This window comes from Triturus cristatus, chromosome 4_1, assembly GCF_964204655.1.
Source record: "Triturus cristatus chromosome 4_1, aTriCri1.1, whole genome shotgun sequence".
Taxonomy (NCBI): Eukaryota; Metazoa; Chordata; class Amphibia; order Caudata; family Salamandridae; genus Triturus; species Triturus cristatus.
Window position 1 is genome coordinate 341,642,509 of NC_140585.1, and position 27,684 is coordinate 341,670,192.

The following is a 27,684-nucleotide window of genomic DNA, read 5'->3' on the forward strand; positions in this document are numbered from 1 at the left end:
TTTCCATAAAGAAAGAACAATACATTCAGTAATACAGAATAAGGAAGGGGCGGTGAAAATATACAAACATTGTGTTATACAGTAGTCAACAGAACATAAATATTACTAATAAAAGTCTAAATAATTACCTCACACGTTGTTTATCCTGAAGTATGAGCATGTTCTTGTGTAGTCATGTCAGCCAACTTTCAGGAGAGGATTTTTATGAGCTTATTCATTTTCTCAGAAGGATACCTGTAAATGATTAGAAGTGGGAAGAGAAGGCCTAAGATGAGATATTAAAGAAAGACAAAATTCTCTCAGAATCCTTTACTCATGCAAATCATCAAACATGATGGATTTCCTAGCAGTTGTTTTTTTTAATCATTCCACTTAAAACTAACACACTTGTTATGCAACATGTACTGTGCAGACATGACAAATTAGTAATTGCTGTGATGAAACATTCACAGGGAATAGTATCCATAAAGAAGGTAAATATTTTCTGTGCTTGCGAGAGCTTAACACCTGTATTTGTGTTGAAATGTAACTATTAAATATGTACTGGGTTATTCCAGGGTGGATAACTGACTGATGGACATTGTTGTAAATTTCATTTCCCAAAAGACCGAGGACCCCATTTAAAACTGTACAGTAATTGTTCAATCCTTGAATCTGTGGAGGAAGAGGTTAATCCTCCATTAGAGGAAATTAGCGGAATAAACTCAAACATATTATCCTTATGATGTCTGCTCTGCTAGAGAGTTTCACAATTTAGACCGCCCTGCTACAAATTTCTCCATAGATTGAATGATTTTCCATTTTCACTCAACTCTACATAAGGTCACATATGTAAGCGGCCTAGCTGGCACAGTTAGCATTCCATGAGTAAACTTCACTTCAAGATCTTTCTACTAATCAAAATGCAATCCAGGTCCCATTTACTCTGCTGATATTTTGATGGACTGCAAGCTAAGCACACAGGCTCATTAGAAATACATATGCCAATGTTTACATTTCCAACTGTAGATGTTGTAAAATATCAAATAGGGCCTCTCTGCAAATGACGTCTGCTTGGAAATTCAAGAAATTGTTATTTCTGGGCTGGATCATGAGACATCTCCAAATCCTTGCTTATCCTCTAAAGGCAATACTATATTCAGTAGCCAAATTGTTGGCATGAACAAATAAATTAAATCATATGATAGTAATTTTTCCCTTGCTCCATTAGAATCCTTTCGACATCCGGTTGCTTTTCAAGAATGGTAGTCTAGACTATGTAGTAAAAAAATGTTTAATGATAGAAGCTGTTTTAAGAACACCAATTGCCTAGTGAAATTCAAGGGCAGTGATACTACGTGATGAAAGTTGAGTTGGTTTCCGAATCTTGAGAGAGCAAAGACAATCTACAGTGGTACAAAACACAAGATATCTAAATATTACAGACAATCTTTGTTTCAGGAAGAAATGAATATCCTACCTAGTGTCTTGATTTATGACTTGACGTCTAATTTTCACTCATTTGCCTTATGATGGCTAGTGAGTGCTACATGGCATTAGTCTATTATTTACTTTTACTATTTGTGATTTGTGTTCTTGTTTTAAACATCAGAATTTGCTTCAACACATTTAGCTGAGTTCAAGAATTATGCAAAATAAAATGGCTTGCTAAGCTGGGAGAACCGGCATCGGAGTGAAAAACATTTAATGTTTGAGCAATTAATAATACTTGGATCATAATACTTGGGTCGATACCCAATCTCAGCCTGCAAGATACAGCCTTCTCACACATATGGAAGACTTTACCTTCACTAAATTGATCACAGCCATTAGACACAATGTTTTGGCAAGTATTGGACCTCTTGTTTTCCTCTAATAAGGAAAAGTACCTTTAAGACTCTCGCCTTTACCACAATCAGACCAGAATGTTTGCATTTCCATGGTCTGTCTATTTTGACAGTTAGATCAAACTCAACACCATTATGTTATTTTGAGCCAGAAATCAGCACCTGTACTGGTATCTTTATGATTTTTTCTGGATTTCCCTGATAAGCACTCCACCCATTACTTTTTTGTAAACTTTTGTTTGTTGCCCTAAGTGGGACGGGTATGCATAGACGTGGGTTCTGTGTACACTGAGTCACTGGAACCAAGCTATACCTGGCTGATGAGCCCTAACTACGGCAAAACCACTCCTCGGTTGCTTGTGTTCTGGTTCTTGGAGGACTTGGCTTGGCAGTTTGGGCTGGACTGTTCCCATTGAAGCAGGGTTAAGAGTGATTTGCATATAGCTGGGTCCAAACTGAGGTGGCATGGTATGCAAAATGATGATGGACTGGGATGCGGCCTGAGTAATTATCAGTGACTGAGATTAATTCAACTAGTCCATCCATCACTTTTTTGTATACTTTTATTTGTATGCCCTAAGTGGGATGGGTATGCCAGGGTGTGGGTCTGTGCACACTGTCACTGGAGCCAAGCTAAACATGGCTGATGAGCCCTAACTATGATAAACCCAGTCCTGGGTTGCTTAGTTTCTGGTTCACGGAGGACCTGGCATGGCAGTTCAGGCTCGGCTGTTCCCATTGGAGCAGGGTCAAGACTGATTTGCATATAGCTGGATCCAAACTGAGGTGGCATGGTGTGCCAAATAACCGTGCATCAAGGATGCAGCCTGGGCAATTACCAATGGCTGAAATTAATTTAAGCATTCCATCTATCAATTTCCTGTATATATTTCCCCTGATAAGATATCAGAGGCCCCCATTTAATCCTAAGAGTGAAGAGATGGTGGATGGCCATTGACAGCCCTAGACATCCTAACTCAACTAAAGTCCCAAGCCTTTCACCTCCAAAACCACTAGAAAGAGTATTCCTTTGCTGAATTGACTAGAATGCAACAGCAAGTTTGGGTATTTGAATTGAAATTTCATTTTCATGAATAGAGACATTTACCAGAGCCAGGATGAAACTTTTAAATAGGTATCTATACCACCAAAAATTCCTTTTACAAAGGATATTATCAGTCAACATAAAAGATCATTTGAGTGCACTAGGAAATTATGAAGCCTGCTACTTATCCAATTACGACCCTTCAATAGCAGCAGCCTGAAATCACCTAGCATCCTTCTCTTTCAACTAACAGGCAATAATAAAAAAAAATGAATTGTAAAATCTCAGGTGATTTTGTAACTGTACCTTTGACGTCAGTTGGCCTTAAATGTCCACATTTCTACAGTTATTGTACGAGCGCACTCTATGCTTCTTAGAAATAGCCAATTTTTATAATGACTTTGAGATGCATTCCCTTTATGTTAACTAAAGGCATTTAACCCTTTATAGACTCCTGTCCATGCATCAACTCACCAGAAAATTGAAGAGGGTTGTTATTATGACACCTTAAATCATGAAAGCTGCATTCAGTACCTGGGTACTGTAAAGCTTTCTGTTAGTTTCAAACTTCTAATATAGCACTAAAAATATAGAATTATCAAAAGCAGGTAATGTTCAGTCTGCTATTTGCATTTATTATCTCTTTGTTGATTATGGCTTTGGCTTCGGCTTCTCCCTAAAACTTGGTTATTCAGATAGGCTTTTCTCCTACTCCTCTGGGCTGCATTATGCTTGGATCAATGTAGCTAGACTTCAGCGCCTTGAAACTTCGGTTAAAGTAGCTGTGTACTATCTAAAAATGTTTTATTATTATTAATAAATAAAATGGGTTGTTGTATTCTGATTAACTTTAGTATGTAAAAAGGAGTATGCTCTATTGTATACAAGATCTTTTAGCTTCATAATTTCCTTTTTTTACTTATGTAGTAAAGTAGCACAGCTGCTGTGCAGCATGGCTGAAAGTAAACGTACTATGATGCTGTCAACACTGGCCGTGTCGTAGCTTTTATTTTTTTTACTTTGAACCATGCTGCACATGGCATATTATACGCCAGCAAGGATAGCTAAGTGGAAGGCTGGCAAGGGGACTAACTGTTCAAGATGTGGACTTTATGCAGCAGACTCGCTGCACATGTTTTATTCTTGTCCTGTCTTACAGCCACTTCTCCTGGATATCGAATGTTTTTTGTCACAATTTTTGGGAATACCAATTTCTGTTACGGCCTCTTTGGTTTTGTTTGGAATAGAATTCAGTACAGATATGGGTAGGCAGGCGTCATCCCATAGAGGATTTAAGTTTATTTGTATGTCAGTTTTGAGGTCTTGCATAACATCTCAGTGGCTGGATTCTGAGCCTCCCGCCTTTACAAGTTGGAGGGCAAAACTTATTGCTATATATAATATGGAATGGGCATTATACAAACTGAAAGGGACTACAAAAAAATAGTTGGGGGCGGCTATATGGGAGCCGATTAGAACTTGGATACAGCAATGATATTTAGTAATGTCCTATTGCCTTGACCGTCTTCTTATGTCAAGAAACCAGAGATGTGTATACTCTGATTTTCTATGTCTTTTTTTAATTTAATTCTCTGTTATAAATAATGGTCTGTCAATAATGAACTGTGCTGCTGAATCGAGAATAAACTCAATAAAATATTTTTTTAAAAATTTTAAAAAAATGAACCATGCTGCACAGCCGATGCGCTTCTGTGCAACATGGCAAAAAATAATTGACAATGTTTTTTAAGTACTATGACCATGCCAGCATTGACTGCGTAATAGCAGTTTTCTTTTTTTAATGTATAACATGACTAAACAAATACTGACACTGCCAATAGATCGTACATAGGGTCCGCAGTTCGGTTCAGTCAAAGAGCCAGGTCTTGAGCTCCTTCCTGAAGGTAGAGGGAGGGGGCACATCTCATGTCGATCGGGAGCTCGTTCCAGGTCTTGGCCGCGATGTAGGAGAAGGCTCTTCCCCCTGTTTTGCCTCAGCGGATACGTGGGGTTTCGGCGAGGGCAAGGTCGGCGGATCGGAGATTTCTTTTGGGTATGTGGAAGGTGATTCTTCCGTTGAGGTATTGGGGTCTGGTGTTGTAGAGGCATTTGTAGGTGTGGGTGAGTATCTTGAAGGTGACTCTCTTCTCGACGGGGAGCCGGTGGAGATTCCGTTGGTGGTGGCTGATGTGCTTGTGTGGAGGGATGCCGAGGATGAGTCTGGCGGCGGTGTTCTGTATCGTCTGGAGCTTGTGGAGTAGAGACTTGTTGATGCTGGCGTAGAAGGCGTTTCCGTAGTCAAGTCTGCTGGTTATGAGTGCATGGCTGACTGTCTTCCTTGACTCTGGGGGATCCATTTGAACGTCTTGCGGAGGATGTGGAGGGCGTTGAAGCAGCTGGAAGCTACGGTATTAACCTGTTGGTTCATGGAGAGGGAGGAGTTGAGTATGATGTTTCTGGCATGGTCCGTGGGGGTTGGAGGGTGCTGAGAGCAGTGGGCCACCGGATCTTGTTCCAAGCTGATGGGGTAGTTCCGAGGACGAGGACTTCTGCCTTCTCCGAGGTGAGATTCAGACAGCTGTTGCTCATCCAGGATGCGACGTCCTGCATTCCTTTTTGGAAGTTGAGTCTGGTGGTGGTGGGGTCCTTAGTGAGGGAGAGGATGAGCTAGGTGTTGTCGGCGTAGGATACTATGCTGAGGCCATGATGTCTTACAATGGTGGCAAGGGGGCCAGGTAGATGTTGAAGAGGGTTGGGCTGGGCGATGATCCCTGGGGCACTCCACAGTTGATTACCGTGGGATCAGAGAGGAAGGGTGCTAGTCTGAGTCTTTGCCTTCTGCTGGTGAGGAATGAGCGGATCCAGTCAAGGGCGGTTCCTTGTATGCCAGCCTCATGTAGTCTGGCGGCGAGTGTGTGGTACGAGACGGTATCGAATGTTGCTGACAAGTCGAGTAGGATCAGGGCTGTGGTGTGGCCTAGGTCGAGGAGGGCGTGGATGTCGTCTGTAGTGGCGAGTAGGGCTGCCTCGGTGCTGTGGTTGCTGCAGAGTGCTTGGAGATGTTTCAGAGTTTCAGAGTTCACCAAACAGAAAATAAATTTCCACTTGTGTGCCATCTGCCTTATCTGCAGAGATCAAACTGATCATTTGTTTTTTTATCAGGTAGTGTCTGTGTGTTATTATAAGTGGGGAAAATAATCAATAAAAACCTATTCAACTACTATCTTGCTGTAGTTTAATTTGAATCTCCAGGGTGGGTTTGGCAGAAAGCAGGACATGATGTCACTCTGCCAAGTCTGAGCACAGGGCATGATTGTGTTCTCTCCCGTCTTATCTTCCCCTGTACCGTTATCTTTAACAATATCTCTTTTAGCATGTTTGTTTGTTGTTTATCATAGTGGTGTTTGTACCCATAGATCTATATTTGCTTTCCTTTACTGCGGTCAATTTGATTTCATTGTGTTAATCCAACTAAACTATAGATAATATAATCCAGCTTCTCAATAGTTCATGTATATATTGTGCTTTTTTGTAGATCCCAAAGGATCCTCTTAAGCCCCCATTTATTAAGTAAATGTGCTCTACAAGTAGTTTTTTTCTTTGTAATAAGCAGCTTCCACAATTATACAATTATTGACAAAACTCAAATCCAGCATAAAATAGATAGTAATGGGGGTTAAACAGCAAACCAGTTAAAACCATGTCTCACTGAATCCAAAAACTGGTTGACATCTACCCTCCTAAAGCTTAACTGCAGCAAAACATGAATGGTATCTATGTGGACAAGCATAACCTTTGGTCAACTTTGTTCCATCCTAAGTCAACGCATACTGACACCTCCCCAGCCCCCTTTATGGAAAACCTAGGATTCCTTATTGATAGTTCATTATTCTTGAGCATTAAAATTAATGTAGTCTCCAAGGCGTGTATTTTCCACCTTAGGAGCAATCCCCTAAGGCTGAATGCATATTCTTCTACAGAGTTGTTTACTAATGTAAAGAGGTGCTATGGGTGGCCCTACACTTAAACCAGATGCTGAAGTCAAGATTTTGCCATTATGGTATAATGGGGTAACCCATATTAGTCCATAAACCTGGGTAAAAATCGGTATAGGAAACAATGGTCCTAGACGGCCTAACAAGTTCGATTTAGCTTTGAAAAGCATTCATTAGTCCAAAAAAATTAATGTACCAACATTTTAAATGTGAACAGTGATATCCTCAAAAACCCAAGGCCCACAATATCGCTACAAATAGTGACTGTTTATTGTTCAATTATTCATATAACAGGTCACCATATTCAATGCTCAATATCAAATGAAAGGTTGCTCCATAGGGGTGTGTGAAGGGGAGAAGTGCTCGTGAAGTAGAATAGATAAAAATAGAGGCGGGAAATCCAAACGGTTGATTCAATAATCATTCAATTTGTACATCGTAGAACTGGTCATAGTTGATAATGGTGCCAGTTTATACATATCGGCCTGTCTCTTCTGGATTCACAAAATATTCTTTTTTATGGTTTTCCGTTGTGGCACAGAGAAGATTCATCTGTGGAAAGGCAGGGCTGGGGTGGCATCAGGTACAGGCCCAGAGAGAGAGAGAGAGTGTCGACGTTTCGACCCTGGTGCAATGAGGGTAATTGGGTCCTCTGCAGGTGGGTCTTCCTCAGGACTGAAGAGGGAGGGGGGGGGGCGCAACCTAGGGCGTGGTTCAGTCAGGATACATCCCCTCATCTGGTGGTCCGCAGAGGAGTTGCGGCGTGCTAAGTTTATTTCAGGGAAGTTAAAACTGCAGTATTGAGAATTCAAACACAGGGGAATAAATCACCCACAGCATCTCATGGAGCAGTAATCACGAAGTCCGGGGGATCCAGCTGGCCTCCTCGAGTGAGAGGCCCTACACTTAAACCAGATGCTGAAGTCAAGATTTAGATAGAACATGGCCGAATAGCACAGAAGACATGAGGCACCTCTTCTATTATTAGAAATGTATAGGCGTCGACGTATGTTCTCCCTAAGTGTAACAATAGATATACTGTACAAAAGTTATAGAGGTAGAAAGGGCGCTGTCAATAAACAGTGTTCCTGTGATTAGATACATGAAAAATCATTAATTATGGAAGAGTCATATTATGAATGGGATCTGACGAATGTGTACAACTTTTTCTTAAGAAACCAATCTTTTATGCTGTTGAGTTCGCTTTAGTATAATGTCTGATAAATTTGTGTTAAAATGTCAAAACAGCTACATAATGAAGTCATAGAATGTGCTACGTATTTTTCCTTTAATCATATGATATGCTGTATAATTTACCTTTACATCCTGCAAAATTCTGTCCTTCGTTGCCACATAATTCCAATGGTCGGGGCATAAAGGTTACTTAATTAATGGAAATGTCTATTTCAGGGTGGACCCCCCTCCTTGAATGGCCAATTATATATGTATAATGAAATGTATTGACTCATATTTGGCTTTTAATCACATAATACACTGCATAATCTACCTTTCGCTGGTGTACAATTTGCATTCAGTTCATGCTTACTTTGGTCACATGCCACATAACTTGGTTCATTGGTCATGTACATAAGGTGTTCTTTGCAATTAAAATATGTGTGTTTACTGATCTTATATAGCAACACTCATTTACTCATCCACTTTTTATTTGTCAGGACGAGCCTCCCATTTTGGGTACCCGGGTTTGGCGGAGATAAAAGCCCGGATTCATATTAGCGTGGAATATACGCTCTGTTCTAGGCAGGCAAGGTTTCAGGTGGCAAGGGCAGCACAGAGCTTTGACACAATAAAAGAAGCCTTTTAGATTCCTGACAGTGAACCTCGACTGATACCCGACTCCTCGATTCAATTATATTAAGTGTGCCTGCATTGTATGGTTGTATTTGCTTAAATCATTAGCCATGCTGTGCAGGGGAGTTGTGCTGCTGTGGCGTTCAGGGCGGTAACAGGATCTCAATGACACAGGTTGGCACTCACTGCTCTCCTATAATATTGTCAATATTACGAGAGAGGCCGAGCCGATTTCTCACATGGTTTCATGCAATAAACGTGCTCTTTCCTATTACAAGTGCTAATGCATGAGTTGTCACAGTTGTATGACATTACAACACATACTTTGACTCTGCATGCCTTTTACCACTCATTTTTTACAACGCATGCCTTTACCGCGCTGCCGTTACCACGCTGCCTTTACCACGCAGGTAAGTATAAATAAGTGAAACATATACATATATATATATATATATATATATATATATATATATATATATATATATATATATATATATATATATATATATATATATATATATATATATATATATATATATATATATATATGTATATATATATATATATATATATATATATATTCATCCAAAGTGTTGTCCAACAGCACAGGCGCACACAAAGACAGGCGGGCCCCCACTTTGCAAAGAGGAGTCCTTTATTCTGCACGAGCCGGCAAGACACAGAAATATTTCCTTCAAAGTCCCTACGCGTTTCGGAGCTCCTGCTCCTTGGTCACGGGAAATGCAGATGGGCAGACGCAGGGAAAAGAGAAGTCCTTTTATTATTGCCATTAACACCCTCAATGGGTTCCTTTATTCGATGGGCTTATGGGACTCGTAGTTTCCCTGTCAAAATATTATCCTGTCATTTGAGATGTCATCAGTGATGTCATGAGTGATGTCACTGACCATGTCATGAGTGATGTAATATGTGACGTCATCAGCAGTGCATTGCGGGCGCGCGAGTTATAGTTAGCTGAACTAACTATAATGGGGGAATTTCATTGGTTTTTTACGAGTAAAATGTCCAGCTAACTATAACATGTGTGAAACCTATGGTTTTTTCACTGAATTTCTAAGGTTTTTTAAATGCTAATTCCTAACTATAACGTGTGTGAAACCTATGGTTTTTTCACTGAATTTCTAAGGTTTTTTAAATGCAAATTCCTAACTATAACGTGTGTGAAACCCATGGTTTTTTCAGTGAATTTGCAAGGTTTTTTAAATGCTAATTTTTTTTTTTTCTTCTATTTTTTCTAACATATTTTTATTTTAATTTTCTTACCTTTTATAAAGACTATGATTTAATTTTTTAAATTCTTTAATATGTTTTTTTTTATATATTTTTTAAAATAAACATGTAAAAATTATTTGCAGTACTTTTTTTCTATTTTTTTTTTATTTTTTTAGTACGCGTACCGTAAGCTCACGGTAAGCGTACGGTTTACGCAACGTCCGTAATTTTCCTACGCTGCTTGCGTATAGTTACGCAATTTGCGTAGCCGCGCGTACTCCGCGTGGGACGCGTACGCGTGTACGCTACACGCGCACGTTACGCGGAAGTGTCGGGTAGTGACTGTTATGCGCATGAGCGCAAGCGCGTGTCTTTTTTACGCGCATGCGCACTTTTGCCGTAAGCGTACCGTAAGCGTACCGTAAGCGTACGGTAGGTCATGTGATCATGAAACACAACTTTTGATTGGATGAAACTACTTTCAGTTCTAGAACTCTCCTACACCACACCCATTCCCCTCATTTCTGCTTGTGATCCCTTGGGAGAAGGAGCTGGTTTGTCTTTGGGATACGATGGCAGAACAGCAGAGCTCTTCTGAGAGTGAGGCTAGCACTAGCAGCACTGTCTTGAGGCAGAGATCGAGGAAACAAAAGCCCTCTTATGTATGGGATTATTTTACTTTTCCTGAAGGCCAGCAAAAGGTAAATGCACCCTTAGTGACTTGTAAGCTGTGTAAGCGTGTACTTTCTAGAGGTAATCCTAACAGGAAGTATTCCTTTGGGAATCACACCATGAAGAGACACCTCCAGGATGTACACAGAAGGACACATGGTCATCTTTTTGGAGGTAACTCTTCAGAAAGACAAGCCAGTACATCCACAGCAGCTCAGCCTGGACCATCATCTGCAGGGCTGACTCCTTCTTCTGCAGGTCAGGTGAGCCCTTCATCTGTGGGGGGAGAATCTCCTTTTGCTGGCCCTCTGGAAATCAACCCTCGATTTCGGAAGGTTGATATTCGATGCACATTTTGTCAAGATCTAATTTGCTATAGGGAGACCAGTGTTTCCCTAGTGAACAACAAAATAGATCAGCACATTTGTCGCTTTGAATAATTTTCCCATGCTTCCTTTCCTCTGTCCCTGCATGAACACAACGGTTCTTTTAAGAGCCAACCTTATCTTTCATCTTTTTTTTACATATGTTTTTAAAAACTTTTTTTTTTTTTTTTTCACCGTACGCGTACAGTGCGCGTACTTTTTTTTAATTTTTTAAAAAAAACACTAAAAATCAATTATCACATTACAAGGTCCTTGAGAGACTACAATTATTATTATTGACTTACCATACTCACTAAAAAAAATATTTATTCATTTGTTTTTAAAAAAAATAGTTTTAAAAATGGTTCTAGTTTTCGAAATTTTTCTATATCTATCTGGAAAAAAAGAAAAAAGTATTAATATTTTTAAAACATTTTATAATACAGTACACATATTTACATTTTTTTCCAAAAAATATTTTTGCCTTATTTTTGCTGTTTTCAGAATATATTGCATTTCACTATAAATTGTGAAAGCAATTGCATTCATCATTTTACAGCGGGCAAAAAAAAATAACAATCACGCAATAAATCTCTGTTTTTTCAGACCACCACCATGTGTATTCTCGGTGACTGCCTACACTCCAGCAAGGGCAACCAGCCTTAGTGATGCTGAATGTATTTGCATTACAGACTGAAACCTGAAAACCCCACTCGCTTGTAAATACTGTGCATGATTATACATGGCAAGCACATGGGTGTGTGCTAAGAGTCTGCTTCTTCCCCCAAAAAATCGCTCCCCCTTTTTCCATCTAATGCAACTGTAAAATTACCAGAGCAATACGCAATAAATCTCTGCCTATAATTCCTCTCTGCACACAGAGTCATGTTTTCACATTAGTCCCAAAACGAAATTTCTTTGCCAATTTGAATGCACACTTACTGCTCTTTTTTTTTGGCAAGTGAAAATCACTTTTACAGACTGACACATTATGAATCCACTTTTTTGATTTTTTTAAATGCACATGTCCAAACTGCTTTTTCAGACCACCACCATGTGTAACCTGGGTGGCTGCCTACATTCCAGCAAGGGCAACCAGCCTTAGTGATGCTGAATGTATTTGCATTACTGAGTCCAACCTCAAACCCTTAAACTATTCTTTTTTTTTCCAGTACACCTTAATTTATCGTGAAAACATAGTCCATATTATTTTACATGTTCCTCACATTTAAATTTCTCCCAAAACAGAAAATGATAAACGCAACTTCAACAAAAAGAATTTCCATTTCTATTATTCATTTCTTAATTTACCATATACATCTCCTCTCAAACTCTAACCTCACCTTTAAAATTAGTTAGTTGTGAAAGAAATGTGGCACTCAAACAGCAGATTATCAGAGCCAGGATCTCTGTTCTGTTCACCTCTCTCCTCTCAGCAGAACCAGATAATGGCAAACTTTCCCTCTATTTTCCCACACATATACATGTAAGTTTCAAATCTCAGTGCTTCCCCCTTTTTTTCAAATGTAATCACACATTTCTATTGGTTGAAAACCAACCCTTTTCCAAAAGTACCCTGCCCCCAACTTGACTTCTGCCTAGTACCCTTCCCCCAACTTGACTTCTGCCTGCTACCATAGCAACAGCTCATGGAACACTGCTGTGTTGAGTTAGGTCAGAAGTTCGCCAAACAATGTTTCAATTCCACAGAGCAAGAGTGCTTGACTTTTCAAACCTAACAGCAAATCCATAGTACTGTTCTTTGGTTACACATTTTTTTGTACCAATACAAAACATGCTTCTATTAATTTACACATACAGTCTAGTTTTTATTCTAGAATGGTATGAAACAGCCAATCAGTTCTTTTTGTTTTGAAAAAAATATGTATGCCTCCATTTCCAAACTGTCTTTCTTTTCATATTGCCATTCTACTGAAAGACACCTCCTGAGTGCATCCAGATCTCCTTTGAAGATGTTCACAGTGTGGATTGTAGGGCACAGCTATGTCTTCTGGAGTGAAAAGTTTGCAGAGAAAACAGATATGGTGAGAGACCTTGCTTTGCCAAATGTAGACATTAAATGGATTGGTCAGAGAGGGTTAAAGTGGCACCAATTGATGCCATTGGTGAAATCCTTCATGCAAATCCAACACCCTGACCTCATAATAGTGCACTGTGGTGGCAATGACCTAGGCACTTTGACTGGGGTAGGTCTGGAAATGCTTATGAAGGACACCTTTGCACAACTGTTTTCACTTTTCCCTAAAACTGCCTTTGTGTTTTCCAACATATGCCAAAGGCAAAAATGGAACTGGTCCAATCATTTCTGTCCACAGATTGACAAAGCAAGAAAGCACGTCAACAAATCTGTTTCTGCTTTCCTCCGTGACTATGGTATGGGTGCCATTTACCACAACAACTTGCGTTATGACATGCAAGACATTTATAGAGGAGATGGTGTGCACTTCAATGATGAAGGGAACAGAGTCTTCCTTTTGAACCTTAGACTCTGCATCGGTACTTACTTGTAGGTACCACTAAAAAAATGACTTCATAAACACAACAGCTCTTTTTAGAGCTCCCTAATATCTAAACTCTTAAATCTGCTTTTCATTTATTTATTTTTATTTTTTTACCGTACGCTTACCGTAAGCTTACCGTACGCGTACCCCGTGATTTTTTTAAAAATCAATAAATGTTTTTTTTGTACTTTTCTGTCCTTCTTTGACCCCCTTACAAATGTTAGGGGGTCTGTAACTCTCCTCATTGCCCCCTTTTCTTGTTTTCACTCTTTTTTTTCAGAGTGAAATACACAAAATGGCGGCCGCCGCTTCCTGGTTTCGACCGATTCGAATGTTTACTAAGATCTAAGAGCCAATCAGAATCGCGCTCGCGCACGCCACCGTACGCTTACGGTAAGCGTACGGTAAGCGTACCGTAAGCGGGCTCAGATATATATATTGATTTAAAGGCTATTTTCTCAGAATCTACTGAACAGATTTACACCAAACCTACAAAAGGCACTTCCTTGACCTAGGGACTACCTCTCTGCCAAATTTCGAGTAATTCTGTTCAGCCGTTCGGGCTGTAGCTCGTTCTAAAGGTCCTATGGAAAAATGCATGGGAAAAACGCGTTTTGGGACCCCCCTTTTATCTCAGCCCCCGCTTGACGAATCCCCCCGAGACTTTCAGGGTAGGAGCGGAGCGTAGCGCCCCACCTATTTTGAGAAATTCGCGAGGATTCGTCAACCGGCGCCAAAGTTATTCAAAATAGAATGTTGCGGATTTCCTATGGAAAAGGGGTCCTAACTATAACTACCTACTGGCGACCGCCAGTAGGTAATATATTTATTGATTATTAATCATCTTCTGGGGGGGACCCACCAAACCCCACACTTTAAAAAAAAAAAAAAATGCGTTTAATTTTTTGTTATATTGGGAACCCACAAAACCTCCCTTTGTTAATCACCCTTACCACCTTATGAACCAGCCCTGGCACTCAAGTTACTCCCTTGGCGGGGGCCGTGCTCCTCTGCAGAAAGTAAACAGCCTCGCGCCTGGAGTTGAAAGTTTGGAGCTGGGCACCGCAAATGCTTTCGCCGAGTGGTTGGGGCAGAAGATCCTGTTGCATTTGGACTTCAGTTATGTTTGTGCGCAGCATTTTCTTTCCTGAGAAACTTTACAATGGGCCTATTTCAGGTACATTTAACAATAATGTGAGGAATTACCCGGTTTTGCATGAGGTAACCGGGCCCGAGATCGGAAGACAGCGCAAAATGATTTTTCATGTTTGAAACGAAATGTTCTGTATATTGATAAGAATTTACTGCAAATCGGTTTTAGTGGTGTAAAAATTCATAAGTGAAATGGAAAATGTTTAAAGTGATTAGCAGTTCTCAACGGCACTTGCAGCATATCGGTGGTCATTTAACCATTTCGTATTTTGCATAGAGTAAATCTACAACTGAGTTGCTTAAAATGAGGTTTAGTAGGCTATATTGTCTTTACATGCAAGAAACACATAGCAGAATAAGTGTTTAGTAAATTGTGATTTATTAGTGTAACATGGACAGTATAGTATTTTGTTTGTGTTTACTAATTTTGGGTATAAATTGTCATACAAAAATAGCATCTGTCAGATTGAGAAAGGCATACATTCAGCCAAAACGCGTATCTGACTTTGTTCTTTGGAAATGCCAAAGGAGACTTGATGAAATAAACAGGAGTCTCATATCATGCATTCGAGTGCTAATTCACTCATAGATTGGAGCTGGGTGATCCTGCTGTGTTTAATGGCGCTAGTGGTGGCGCCGTCATCTCAAAGCCCCACCAGCGTTTAGGTGCATGCCAGCAGGCATGCAGTGGGACAGATATATATATGTATATATATAGGGTATAACCCAATACCCTTACCCACCCCAAAATCCTCTAACATCCTTATAACCCAATACCCTTACCTACCCCTAATCCCTAACAATACCCTTACCACCCCATGCTTCTACCCACCCCTAAACCCTAAAACCCTAAACATACCTTTACCACCCTATACCCCTACCAACCTCTAAACCCTAAAAACACCCATATAACCCAATACCGTAACCCACCCCTGAACCCTAAAATACCCTTACCACCCTATACCCCTCCCCACCTCTAAACCCCCCAAATCCTATTACCCTATAGCATGCCCTTACCTATCCCTAAAATACCATTATCACTCTATAAACCTACCGAATCATTAACCATAAAATACCTTTATAACCATATACCCTTACCCACCGCTAAGCTCTAAAAATGCCCTTACCACCCCATGCCCCTCCCCCAAACACTAAATATACCCATACTACCTTATACCCCTTCCCACCGCTAAGCCCTATAAAAATCCTTTACAACCCTATGCCCTTACCTACTCCTAAACCCTAAAATACCCTTACCACCCTGTGCTCATACCAACCCCTTAACCCTAAAAACACCCGTATAACTTAATACTCTTAACCACCCTAAACCCTAAAACAATACTTATCACCCTATACCCATACTCACCCCTAAACCTCTCTCTCTCTTGCTCTATCTATCTATCTATCTATCTATCTATCTATCTATCTATCTATCTATCTATCTATCTATCTATCTATCTATCTATCTATCTATCCATCTATCTATGTGTAGATATGTATATATATATATATATATACATACATACATACATACATACATTACCTACTGGCGGTCGCCAGTAGGTAGTTATAGTTAGGACCCCTTTTCCATAGGAAATCCGCAACATTCTATTTTGAATAACTTTGGCGCCGGTCGGCGAATCCTCGCGAATTTCTCAAAATAGGTGGGGCGCTCCGCTCCGCTCCTACCCTGAAAGTCTCGGGGGGATTTGTCAAGCGGGGGCTGAGATAAAAGGGGGGTCCCAAAACGCGTTTTTCCCATGCATTTTTCCATAGGACCTTTAGACAGGGCTACAGCCCGAACGGCTGAACAGAATTACTAGAAATTTGGCAGAGAGGTAGTCCCTAGGTCAAGGAAGTGCCTTTTGTAGGTTTGGTGTAAATCTGTTCAGTAGATTCTGAGAAAATAGCCTTTAAATCAATATATATATCTGAGCCAGCTTACGGTACGCTTACCGTAAGCTTACCGTACGCGTACGGTGGCGTGCGCGAGCGCGATTCTGATTGGTTGTTAGATCTTAGTAAACATTCGAATCGGTCGAAACCAGGAAGCGGCGGCCGCCATTTTGTGTGTTTCACTCAGAAAAAAAAGAGTGAAAACAAGAAAAGGGGGCAAGGAGGAGAGTTACAGACCCCCTTACATTTGTGAGGGGGTCAAAGAAGGACAGAAAAGTACAAAGAAAACATTTATTGATTTTTAAAAAAATCACGGGGTACGCGTACGGTAAGCTTACGGTAAGCGTACGGAAGAAAAAAAGAAATGAAATGCAGATTTAAGAGTTTAGATATTAGGGGGCTCTAAAAAGAGCCGTTGTGTTTATGAAGTGATTTTTTAAGTGGTACCTACAAGTAAGTACCGATGCAGAGTCTAAGGTTCAAGAGGAAGACTTTGTTCCCTTCATCATTGAAGTGCACACCATCTCCTCTATAAATGTCTTGCATGTCATAACGCAAGTTGTTGTGGTAAATGGCACCCATACCATAGTCACGGAGGAAAGCAGAAACAGATTTGTTGACGTGCTTCCTTGCTTTGTCAATTTGCGGACAGAAATGATTGGACCAGTTCCATTTTTGCCTTTGGCATATGTTGGAAAACACAAAGGCAGTTTTAGGGAAAAGAGAAAACAGTTGTGCAAAGGTGTCCTTCATAAGCATTTCCAGACCTACCCCAGTCAAAGTGCCTAGGTCATTGCCACCACAGTGCACTATTATGAGGTCAGGGTGTTGGATTTGCATGAAGGATTTCACCAATGGCATCAATTGGTGCCACTTTAACCCTCTCTGACCAATCCATTTAATGTCTACATTTGGCAAAGCAAGGTCTCTCACCATACCTGTTTTCTCTGCAAACTTTTCACTCCAGAAGACATAGCTGTGCCCTACAATCCACACTGTGAACATCTTCAAAGGAGATCTGGATGCACTCAGGAGGTGTAATTCAGTAGAATGGGAAAAAGAAATGAAAAACAGTTTGGAAATGGAGGCATACATATTTAAAAAAAAAAAAAAAGAACTGATTGGCTGTTTCATACCATTCTACACTAAAAACTAGGCTGTATGTGTAAATTGATAGAAGCATGTTTTGTATTGGTACAGAAAAATGTGTTACCATAGAACAGTACTATGGATTTGCTGTAAGGTTTGAAAAGTCAAGCACTCTTGCTCTGTGGAATTGAAACATTGTTGGGCGAACTTCTGACCTAACTCCACACAGCAGTGTTCCATGAGGTGTTGCTATGGTAGCAGGCAGAAGTCAAGTTGGGGGAAGGGTACTTTAAGAAAAGGGTTGGTTTTCAACCAATAGAAATGTGTGATTACATTTGAAAAAAAGGGGGAAGCACTGAGATTTGAAACTTACATGTATATGTGTGGAAACATAGAGGGAAACTTTGCCATTTTCTGGTTCTGCTGAGAGGAGAGAGGTGTAGAGAACAGAGATCCTGGCTCTGATAATCTGCTGTTTGAGTGCCACATTTCTTTCACAACTAACTAATTTTAAAGGTGAGTTATGAGTTTGAGAGGGGATGTATATGGTAAATTAAGAAATGAATAATAGAATTGGAATTCCTTTTGTAGAAGTTGTGTTTATTATTTTCTGTTTTGGGAGAAATTTAAATGTGAGGAACATGTAAAATAATATGGACTATTTTTTCATGATAAATTAAGGTGTACTGGTAAAAATAAGGAATACTTTAAGGGTTTGAGGTTGCAGTCAGTAATGCAAATACATTCAGCATCACTAAGGCTGGTTGCCCTTGCTGGAGTGTAGGCAGTCACCGAGGATACACATGGTGGTGGTCTGAAAAAGCAGTTTGGACATGGGCTTTTTAAAAAAATCTAAAAAGTGGATTCATAATGTGTCAGTCTGTAAAAGTGATTTTCACTTGCCAAAAAAAAAGAGCAGTAAGTGTGCATTTAAATTGGCAAAGAAATTTTGTTTTGGGACTAATGTGAAAACATGACTCTGTGTGCAAATAGGAATTACAGGCAGAGATTTATTGCGTTTTGCTCTGGTGATTTCACAGTTGCATTAGTAGGAAAAAGGGGGAGCGATTTTTTGGTGCAGAAGCAGACTCTTAGCACACACCCAGCTCCTTTCCATGTATAATCATGCACAGTATTTAGAAGCGAGTGGGGTTTTGAGGTTTCAGTCTGTAATGCAAATACATTCAGCATCACTAAGGCTGGTTGCCCTTGCTGGAGTTCAGGCAGTCACCGAGGATACACATGGTGGTGGTCTGAAAAAGCAGTCTGGACATGTGCAATTAAAAAAATCTAAAAAGTGGATTCATAATGTGTCAGTCTGTAAAAGTGATTTTCACTTGCCAAAAAAAAGAGCAGTAAGTGTGCATTTAAATTGGCAAAGAAATTTCGTTTTGGGACTAATGTGAAAACATGACTCTGTGTGCAAATAGGAATTACAGGCAGAGATTTATTGCGTTTTGCTCTGGTGATTTCACAGTTGCATTAGTAGGAAAAAGGGGGAGCGATTTTTTGGGGGAAGAAGCAGACTCTTAGCACACACCCAGCTCCTTTCTATGTATAATCATGCACAGTATTTAGAAGCGAGTGGGGTTTTGAGGTTTCAGTCTGTAATGCAAATACATTCAGCATCACTAAGGCTGGTTGCCCTTGCTGGAGTGAAGGCAGTCACCGAGGATACACATGGTGGTGGTCTGAAAAAGCAGTCTGGACATGGGCTTTTTAAAAAAAATCTGAAAAGTGGTTTCATAATGTGTCAGTCTGTAAAAGTGATTTTCACTTGCCAAAAAAAAGAGCAGTAAGTGTGCATTTAAATTGGCAAAGAAATTTCGTTTTGGGACTAATGTGAAAACATGACTCTGTGTGCAAATAGGAATTACAGGCAGAGATTTATTGCGTTTTGCTCTGGTGATTTCACAGTTGCATTAGTAGGTAAAAGGGGGAGCGATTTTTGGGGGGAAGAAGCAGACTCTTAGCACACACCCAGCTGCTTACCATGTGGAATCATGCACAGTATTTAGAAGCGAGTGGGGTTTTGAGGTTTCAGTCTGTAATGCAAATACATTCAGCATCACTAAGGCTGGTTGCCCTTGCTGGAGTGTAGGCAGTCACCGAGGATACACATGGTGGTGGTCTGAAAAAGCAGTCTGGACATGGGCTTTTTAAAAAAATCTAAAAAGTGGATTCATAATGTGTCAGTCTGTAAAAGTGATTTTCACTTGCCAAAAAAAAAGAGCAGTAAGTGTGCATTCAAATTGGCAAAGAAATTTCGTTTTGTGACTAATGTGAAAACATGACTCTGTGTGCAAATAGGAATTACAGGCAGAGATTTATTGCGTTTTGCTCTGGTGATTTCACAGTTGCATTAGTAGGAAAAAGGGGGAGCGATTTTTTGGGGGAAGAAGCAGACTCTTAGCACACACCCAGCTGCTTACCATGTGGAATCATGCACAGTATTTAGAAGCGAGTGGGGTTTTGAGGTTTCAGTCTGTAATGCAAATACATTCAGCATCACTAAGGCTGGTTGCCCTTGCTGGAGTGTAGGCAGTCACCGAGGATACACATGGTGGTGGTCTGAAAAAGCAGTCTGGACATGGGCTTTTTAAAAAAACTGAAAAGTGGTTTCATAATGTGTCAGTCTGTAAAAGTGATTTTCACTTGCCAAAAAAAAAAGAGCAGTAAGTGTGCATTCAAATTGGCAAAGAAATTTCGTTTTGTGACTAATGTGAAAACATGACTCTGTGTGCAAATAGGATTTACAGGCAGAGATTTATTGTGTTTTGCTCTGGTGATTTCACAGTTGCATTAGTAGGAAAAAGGGGGAGCGATTTTTTGGGGGAAGAAGCAGACTCTTAGCACACACCCAGCTCCTTTCCATGTATAATCATGCACAGTATTTACAAGCGAGTGGGGTTTTCAGGTTTCAGTCTGTAATGCAAATACATTCAGCATCACTAAGGCTGGTTGCCCTTGCTGGAGTGTAGGCAGTTAACGAGGATACACATGGTGGTGGTCTGAAAAAGCAGTCTGGACATGGGCTTTTTAAAAAAAATCTGAAAAGTGGTTTCATAATGTGTCAGTCTGTAAAAGTGATTTTCACTTGCCAAAAAAAAAGAGCAGTAAGTGTGCATTCAAATTGGCAAAGAAATTTCGTTTTGGGACTAATGTGAAAACATGACTCTGTGTGCAAATAGGAATTACAGGCAGAGATTTATTGCGTTTTGCTCTGGTGATTTCACAGTTGCATTAGTAGGAAAAAGGGGGAGCGATTTTTTGGGGGAAGAAGCAGACTCTTAGCACACACCCAGCTGCTTACCATGTGGAATTATGCACAGTATTTAGAAGCGAGTGGGGTTTTGAGGTTTCAGTCTGTAATGCAAATACATTCAGCATCACTAAGGCTGGTTGCCCTTGCTGGAGTGTAGGCAGTCACCGAGGATACACATGGTGGTGGTCTGAAAAAGCAGTCTGGACATGGGCTTTTTAAAAAAAATCTGAAAAGTGGTTTCATAATGTGTCAGTCTGTAAAAGTGATTTTCACTTGCCAAAAAAAAGAGCAGTAAGTATGCATTCAAATTGGCAAAGAAATTTCGTTTTGTGACTAATGTGAAAACATGACTCTGTGTGCAAATAGGATTTACAGGCAGAGATTTATTGCGTTTTGCTGTGGTGATTTCACAGTTGCATTAGTAGGAAAAAGGGGGAGCGATTTTTTGGGGGAAGAAGCAGACTCTTAGCACACACCCAGCTCCTTTCCATGTATAATCATGCACAGTATTTACAAGCAAGTGGGGTTTTGAGGTTTCAGTCTGTAATGCAAATACATTCAGCATCACTAAGGCTGGTTGCCCTTGCTGGAGTGTAGGCAGTCACCGAGGATACACATGGTGGTGGTCTGAAAAAGCAGTCTGGACATGGGCTTTTTAAAAAAACTGAAAAGTGGTTTCATAATGTGTCAGTCTGTAAAAGTGATTTTCACTTGCCCAAAAAAAAGAGCAGTAAGTGTGCTTTCAAATTGGCAAAGAAATTTCGTTTTGGGACTAATGTGAAAACATGACTCTGTGTGGAAATAGGAATTACAGGCAGAGATTTATTGCGTTTTGCTCTGGTGATTTCACAGTTGCATTAGTAGGAAAAAGGGGGAGCGATTTTTTGGGGGAAGAAGCAGACTCTTAGCACACACCCAGCTCCTTTCCATGTATAATCATGCACAGTATTTAGAAGCGAGTGGGGTTTTGAGGTTTCAGTCTGTAATGCAAATACATTCAGCATCACTAAGGCTGGTTGCCCTTGCTGGAGTGTAGGCAGTCACCGAGGATACACATGGTGGTGGTCTGAAAAAGCAGTCTGGACATGGGCTTTTTAAAAAAACTGAAAAGTGGTTTCATAATGTGTCAGTCTGTAAAAGTGATTTTAACTTGCCAAAAAAAAGAGCAGTAAGTGTGCATTCAAATTGGCAAAGAAATTACGTTTTGTGACTATTGTGAAAAGAAATGTAGTAATATATTTAAATAAAATAAAGGATTTTTTTTTTAGTTTTTTTCAGGTATTGCTGAAGAGCAGTGGACAAAATTTAAGATGCCTACAAAATCCAGAGTTCAAAAAACGCACAAAAAAAAACTATATTTGAAGACAACTAGAGGACCAAAGTTAGTAGAAGATGCTCATGTTGGGAAAAAGAAAAAATCTTCTGGTAAGCAGAAAAAACAATTTCTAAAAAATATATTCAAAAGAATGAAAAATGTACAAAATGTCTGTACTCGAAAGGATGTTTTGAACAAAAAAGGAGAGGAAAAAATTGACAATTTAGTTAATGCAAATATACCTTCAGCAACTGAAAAGATTTATATAAATAGAAAAACAGCGTTTAAAGAGATACGTAGAAAAATGTTTCAGAGAAGAGTTATGTCCAATTTGATGAAGGATGTGAAGAAATATAAGAGAAAGACAAAGTTTTATAAAAGAAAAAAAGAAATAGAAGCCATTGCAGCAAAGGCATTAGAATTAAAAAGGAAACTATTCATTTTAATTTTGAATAGGATGCGTACATTAGACAAAATGGTTAATGTACTGAAATCACATAGCAAAAGGAAAAGAGTAGTGAACAGAACAAACTTTTGTAAAGTGTTTTTAGGAAAGTGGATGCATAGTTCAAGTAGTGAACCTTTTTTTAATGAAGAGAGCTATTTTCAAAGTAATAGTTTGCTGCATGCAGTTGACACCAGAGGTCGTTCTTACGAAGTAAAAAATGGTTGCATAATGGAGAAGGAGATAATGGTTCCAAGAGATGAGGTACAAGTGATGGCAGATGAGGCTATGGGGAGACGTCCTAAAGCCCCAGTGTACACTTGGAATTGTAGTAGTATTTGCACTGTGCGTCAGGAATCTATTGACAAATTTCTAGAGTTTCTAAGAGAATATAGTAAAAAAAGTATAAAACAGAAGATTAAGGTGCTTCAAAGTCTGGATCCATGCAGAGTGAGAGAGAATACTGGTTTGCAGGGTCATTCTCTGGCTTGTCTATCTAGAAAAGTGTGCAATAGTGTTTTCCATCATTTTAGGATGCTGGCTATTCATCATACTGAAATGAGAAAGTTTGTGAGACGGTTGTATTTTGCCAAAAGTCCAGCAATAAAGTTAAATGAATTGAATAGGGCTCTGTTCCGAGGAACGGTATCAGATGTAGAGAAGGTTGTTGATGAAATTCAGTTTTGTTACTTTGGTCCTGAACAAAACAGTGCAGAGAAGGACACAGTAAATGAGGAAGAAGTGGAAGGGAATGTAGAACCCTCTGTAAGTAACACATTTAATGATCACATAACAAAATTTGCAATAGTCTCTAATGAAAGACCAAATTTTACTTGTATTTGTTGCCACAGAACTCATTATAGAAAACAAACTAGGAATGTTGATCTCTACAGAAAGAGTGAAAATGAAGATAATTATAAGTGGAAGGATTTTGCCACATATATATTTCTAGAAAATTGTTTTGCTTTGGGTGAAGATCAGCGTATTTGTAAATACTGTTACAACAAGTTAGAGGAAAATAGAATGCCGACCAGAGCTGTACATAATAATTTAGAATTGGATGCTATTCCTGCTGAACTTTCTGAATTAAATACATATGAGTCTATACTCATTCAATGTGTTCATCCGTTCCAGACCATAGTACGTATGGAGCCCAAAACTGGTAAATTACCTCCTTGTGATTTACTGAGAGGTTTAAAAGGAAGAGTGGTGTATTTGCCCTTGGATTTGAAAAAAAATATGGAAACTATTGATGCGGATACTTTGGAAACTGAACCATTAGTTATTCTGGTTAATGGTGTACCTACAAAGAATAAGAAGATTTGGCAGGAGCTGGTAGATGTGCGGAAAGTACAAAGAGCAAATTTGTATTTGAAAAGGAATAACAAATGGTATGAATCAATTTATATAGAAGAAGAAGACGAAGAAGAAGATTTACAAGAAGACACAGAAACACCAACTGGACAAATTGAAAAGATTTTATGGAGAAAGTGCAGCACCGAGATGATCATTTGGAAACACAACTGATCAATCTGATGGCTTGTCAGCGTGGGACAAATGAATATTGGTACCGATGCCATGGTGAATTAAAATGCATGTTACGGAATTTAGGAACACCAACATGGTTCGTTACCCTAAGCTGTGCGGAGTACGCTTGGGATGATTTACTGGATTTTCTACGAGAGGCAAATTCAAACATTAAAAACATCGAATACAAGACAGCAGGAGAACTGTGCTCATTGGATCCGGTTAATGTTTGCAGATATTTCAATCATAGATTTGAGGCTATGATGTCCTTCATCTGCAATAAAAAAAATCCACCTCTAGGAGAAGTAGTGGATTTCTTTTGGAGAAAAGAGTACCAGGCAAGAGGTGCTCCTCATATTCATATGCTGTTGTGGATCAAGGATGCCCCAAAGTTTGGAACAGATACTGATGAAGCAGTGTTATCTTTCATTGAAGAATATGCAACATGTGCTATACCAAAAAGCACAGAAGAGAAAAAGTTAAAGGAGCAAGTTTTACGTTTCCAAAGTCATCGGTGTGGAAAATACTGTCGACGGAAATACAAGAGCAAAGATAAATACTACACTAAATGTCGATTTGGATTTCCTAGACCTGTTCTTTCAAATGGAAGAGTCAACAGTTTTATGTCAGCTGTGAGACATACTATCACAAGAAAATCACCTAAGAATACCTACAACCTAAAAAGAAAAGAAGAATCAAAAAATATAAATGACTACAACCCAGTCATTTTATCCATGTGGAACGCTAACATGGATATACAGTATGTAGCTGACAATTCCATTGCTGTTGCTCGATATGTAACGTCTTACATTACGAAATCAGAAAAAACAGAATTGAAGGAAATGTGGGAAGAGATTTCTCACGAGAAGACTGTCAGTAAGAAGCTGTACAGTTTCAGTTTGAAGATGTTATCGCATCGAGAAATTGGATCCTACGAATGTTCAGATAGGTTATCTTCTGCAAGTCTCTACTCGAAGTCAAGAAGAATAATTTGGGCAACTTTAGGCCTTGCAGCAATGAGAAATCGGGTACTGAAATCTGTTGGAGAAATTGAATATTTGGCCGAGAATGACCCAGAAAGTACAGATATTTTGAAATCAAACATGTTGGACACATATTATCCCAAGAGAAGTCAACATCTGGAGAACATGTGTCTCTATGAAGTGCTGCAGAACTACATTTATTCACGGAAAGCCGCAGAAGACATCAACAATGGAAAATATAAAGTCGTTGGTGAGGAAGGATGTTTGGTGAAGCAAACAAAAGGAAGTTTGATAAATCACAGGAAGCTGAGTTGCGACACTACTGACAAGAAGGAATTTTACTACTTGGCTCTTTTACAGTTGTTTAAACCATGGCGTACAGAGGATGAACTACTGGGAGAATTTCAAAGCTATGAAGATTCTTTTAATGCCTGCAAAGACAGCATACAATGCAGTACATTCTCAAGTTATCTGCAAATGTTAAATGAAGAAATTGAACAGGAAACTACAATTGCAGCAGAAATAGCTAGAGACAGTTCTCAGGACAGCCAAAGTTCAGGAACACTCAGTCAAGATCCCCTAGGACAACCAATCGTTGAAAATGAAGCATCAATAGCCATGAATGAAGTGGAAACGGCTATGAATCAAGCTCAAGAAGAATTTATAGACTTAGAAAATTTGGAAAGACAACTGAATCAAGAGCAGCAACAAATTTATGAAGAGATCAGAAACAAAATTGATCACGGATTTCTACATGAAAAAAAAGAGTGCTCATGCACATCATTTCATCCAATCAGGATGTATGTAAGCGGACAAGCTGGAACTGGAAAAAGTTTCCTTATAAAAGTCATCAGAAGCTACCTACAGCAAAAAACAGATTCTACTTTGTCTTGTGTGGTTACTGCTCCAACTGGGTTAGCAGCATATAACATAAAAGGAATCACTTTACATCGTTTGCTAATGTTACCAGTGGAGCATGAGAACAAAATACAATACAACAAGCTAACTGGAGAAGCATCCTTGGAAGTTTCAAGAGTATTGAAGAAGATGCAAGTTCTCATTATTGATGAGGTGAGCATGGTATCAAACTTAATGCTTGCCTTTGTGCATTTAAGAATGCAGCAAATTTTGAAGACAGACTATGACATGTTATTTGGTGGAAAACACGTCATAGTTTTTGGAGATCTTTTGCAACTTACTCCAGTTAAAGGACAACCAGTGTTTAATACTGTCACACATGAAGACACGAAGAAGTCATTGGGAAGCATCGGAAATACAAATATTTGGTCCTTCTTTGAGTACAAGGAACTTACTACTAATATGAGGCAAGCAAGCGATGAAGAATATGGAAGTATTCTGAAAGATATCAGAATTGGACTACTCACAGAAGTTGGCAAAAAAGCATTACAGAGTCGGCTGCTACATAATTTATTTCCAAAGGAAGAAATAGTTGCAGAGAAAATATACAAGAACATTGCAGAAAACAAAAGTGCCATCTGCTTAATGCCAACTCTACGTGAATGCTCAATATTTAATGAGGAGCTTTTGAAATTGGAAAAAGAAGAGATCAGGAAATTGGAAGCAGTGGACAAAATTGAGGATGGAAGAATTACTGTCACAGTAACAGGCAAACTGAAAAATAAATTGGATTCACTAGAGAAGAACATCTCCAAAACAGCTGGATTAGAAAAAAATCTATATGTTTGCATGAACTGTAGAGTATTTTTAAGAAGAAATTTGGATGTTGAAAAAGGTTTAGTTAATGGAGCTATGGGAAGAGTTGTGGGTTTTATTAATTATCAGAAAAAAGATGGAATTGAATGTTTAAAAATAAAATTTGATCAGATAGAAGAAGTTAAAGATATTTGTCGTTGTACAGTTCGTTTCATGCTTGTGAAAGACTTATATGTACGTAGGAAGCAGTTTCCGTTTTCTCTAGCATATGCTGTAACTATTCACAAGTCTCAAGGATTGACTGTAGATTGTGCATTTGTGAACATTGGTTCAACTGTGTTCAAAGAAGGTATGACATATGTTGCTTTGTCACGAGTGAAAACATTATCAGGTTTATTCATGATAGACTTTGATGATTCAAAAGTTAGTGCTGATACAAACTGTGTAAAGGAGTATAATAGATTAAGAAGAAGCTATGCTCCTCATTTAGGTCAGTATCCTGTGTTGGAGAAACGTGTAGTTTCTCGTAAAAGAAAAAATGAGAATATCTGTAATGAAGATGTAGAGAAGAGGAAAAAAAGAGGAGTGATGTAATTGCAAGCAAAAAGAAAAAGGAAAATGAAGAACAGGTTGTAGGATGTCATTTTGAAAATAGCTCTGGTGTCAACTGCCACGCAAATGTAGTGCTGAATGTTGCATTTTATCTGGAAAGTTTGCAAGAGCAGATAATAGTAAATCAGGGAAAAAGATTCTGTTCTGAGCTGAGTCTCCTTTTTCAAAAGCTGAGTAAAGATAAAACTCAAATAGAAAGTGCTACTGAAATTAGAAAACTTTTAGATATATGTTCAGGACGAACATAGTTTTCTCAAAA

The 27,684-nt window shown here is 39.2% G+C and overlaps 1 long non-coding RNA gene across 1 annotated transcript in view; it reads right to left on the minus strand.

Moving 5' to 3' along the window:
• The window catches only part of LOC146854918 (uncharacterized), a 57,854-nt gene that overhangs the window by 1,631 nt on the left and 28,539 nt on the right, over positions 1 to 27,684 (minus strand). The window contains exon 2 of the long non-coding RNA XR_014981244.1: positions 129 to 234. This is a non-coding gene — a long non-coding RNA (uncharacterized LOC146854918). The remainder of the gene's footprint in view (positions 1 to 128; positions 235 to 27,684) is intronic.